Source organism: Erigeron canadensis, chromosome 5, assembly GCF_010389155.1.
Source record: "Erigeron canadensis isolate Cc75 chromosome 5, C_canadensis_v1, whole genome shotgun sequence".
Classification (NCBI taxonomy): Eukaryota; Viridiplantae; Streptophyta; class Magnoliopsida; order Asterales; family Asteraceae; genus Erigeron; species Erigeron canadensis.
Genome location: NC_057765.1, coordinates 4,197,576 through 4,200,468, shown reverse-complemented (window position 1 = coordinate 4,200,468; position 2,893 = coordinate 4,197,576). Strand labels below are relative to the sequence as shown.

The 2,893-nt window shown below is 33.8% G+C and overlaps 1 long non-coding RNA gene across 1 annotated transcript; it reads left to right on the top strand.

Moving 5' to 3' along the window:
* Positions 1-241: 241 nt before the first annotated feature.
* On the top strand, positions 242-1,735 carry LOC122599115. The gene is made up of 2 exons (XR_006323869.1): positions 242-992; positions 1,161-1,735. It is a non-coding gene; the product is annotated as an uncharacterized LOC122599115 (long non-coding RNA).
* Positions 1,736-2,893: the final 1,158 nt, after the last annotated feature.

Genomic DNA, 2,893 nt, shown 5'->3' with positions numbered 1-2,893 from the left:
TTCTCCCTTTTAGGAATTTTAAGTAAATAGGTTCCTTTTTATGTATTTTGCCCTTATATTAATTTGAATAAAGAAAATATGTAGCTCAAATGAATATTTTAGTCATTGTATGTATAAAGTTAAAACCATGAGGGGATGAAATACACTTCATAAAAAAGTAAAGTGCGAAAGTAGTAAAACTGGAAAGAAAAGTAGTAAAATAAAATTGGGGATCTCTCCTGTTTTACTACTATGTGACGACTCAGATAAAAGAAAGAGGCAGAGGGAGGAACTAAAAAAGGGTTTCTGAGGGTGGTTGCCGCCTCTCCATGCCAATGATTTCTATGAAAAATCCAACAACCCTCTCTTATATACATATATATGTATGTATATGTATATATGCGCATGCATCAAAACATAGCTGCGTTATCTATCGATATACTTTTTTTTTTTTTTTGAAAGGCGAATTTAAGTTGTTATTCTCCTGAGCTTTGAACTCGGGTTCTCACTGGACCAGAACCTATATATATATATATCGTTTCTAATTTTTATTGTTATTATTATTATTATTATTATTATTGTACCTCCAAACCCTAAGAAGAGAGGCTGTGATGATTTATTTAATATCTGAGTCGAAAAATCGGGACAAAGTTTGAGATTATTCGTATCTTGGCGGGGCATAATATTATAATCAGAAGATGGCTATTAAGTTCTTTTTTAGCAACTTCTGTTTATTATTATTATTATTATTATTATTGCAGCCATGGCGTTTTTAGTCCACCTTGTTCTGACTGTAAAACAGATCTGAGCCCTCATTTTCTTACATTCATTTATATATATAATATTAAAGTGGAGAACATGCTTTTGATTTGTGGTTGAGCTTTTGCTAGTGAATTAGGATCATATTTTACAAACAAATGTCTGAGATTGTATGCAGGACTGGATCGACTGTATTTCGCAGGGTTTTGAGCAGTGATTTGGGTTCTAGGAGATTTCCGATGTGTCCTCCCTTGGTAATGATTATTAACCATTTTGGCTACATTTGTTAAGCCACATGTGTTATGGCTACCTTTGTTGTGAATTGTGATAATTATTAATCTATTTGGTTATATTTTTAATCTACCTCACGTGCATACAAATTAGAGAACTAAGAATGAATGTTAATTTGTACGTATCTTTAGTTTGCGACTGTGATAGGTCAGGCTGTAGTTCCAGATGAGTCTTCTTGTTGACTGATGGTGAGCGTCAGGTCTGTTTGTGGCCATTGATGGAGTTTTGCTTAGTTAATTTGCAAGCATTTGCGGGAATGTAGATCTTTGGTACCTCTGTCACCTAACAAGTGTAGTTTCGTGGTGATCTGAATATTTGATTTTTGATGCTTAAAAATATTCCCGTCTTTTTTAAACTTTTATATAGTTTTTGTGGAACTAAAGAGCACAAACAAGACAATTTGTGAGATATATGTGACGCACCTGGAGCAAGTACCAATGAAAGTGACGATCTTAGAGTGAGATTCTTCAAGGTCCAATCCATTGTCTTTTAAAGTTTCCCATGTTTTATAATGTGATATTTATAAGCTTGTTGTGAATGATTAATTACTACGAACTGAGCAAGGTTATGCACTACTCTGATTCTTGCAGTCTTTTGTTTTAGATGACCCTGATAGAATCCTTTGTCAAACTTGCAAACTCTGAGAACTAGAGAAACGTAATTTTTTTGTTCGATTGCATGCTAGTTCATTATCTTTTTAAGTTCATATCAGACCAATGTTAGAGACATCTTTGAAATTTACTTTCTTATCTACTTTATATTATTAATGGACACTTCTGCATGATATTATATTAAGTTATAATGCTTTTGAGAGCTGGTTTATTGTATAACCTTTTAACTACAATGAGTATGAGAAGAATGACTAGAAAAACAAACCGTATATTTGATAAAGTATAGTTGCGATGACCGCACAATAGATCGTGATTTATTTACATGCTGTCTAAACTGGTTAGTCGGGCCACTAATATCCAAGCTGCATTTATGGTTGCAACTCAGTAGCTCAACTAGTATTATACAACTTCTAATAACCTAAGAGGCTGCAAGATGTACATGGCTTAGAACATAGCCTTATGTGTGTCACTAGGCACTAGCTACTAATCATACAGTCTCATGTGAAACACATTTAGGTTTTAGAATTTTTTTATTGATTAGAGAAGAGATATATGTATAAGATTGATGCTCTCATGAAGCCAACTGCAGCCAGAAAGGTTATAGCTATTGCCATCAATGCCTTGTCATCGTTTGTAGTCAATCCAGGGCATATGTTAATCAACGTTGTTGCTGAATTTGCATGTATGATAAAGTGCGTGAACATGTCATCTAGATTATAGCCTGATAATCTATGTACTTGAATGTGTAATCTAAAGTGCGTGAACATGTCATCTAGATTATAGCCTGATAATCTATGTACTTGAATGTGTAATCTAGATTATAGCCTTATAATCTATGTACTAACTACTAACCATAAAGTTTCATGTAAGTAGTAGTGTGAGGATGGATATTGAGTTTAAGGCTGGCATAACAGATCCAACACGACCTGTTAAGACATGACACCTGTTAGGGCTGGACACGAACACGACATGATAAGTTATCGTGTCATTTTTTTTTTCAAACACGAACACGACACGAAAATTACCAGGTAACACGATAAGGGATATGTTAAGAACCCGTTAACGAGCAAAACAATCTCCAACCTTCTAATTGTCAGACCAATCAATAAATTATATCGAATACGAACCCAAACTTAACAAACCCAGCTGCTAGCTAATCAATCATCTACTTCATATATAAAAGTAGATCTGAGAAATATTGGGAAGGAAATAACAAAAGTACTATATATCCGATTTAGATAACACAATCACAA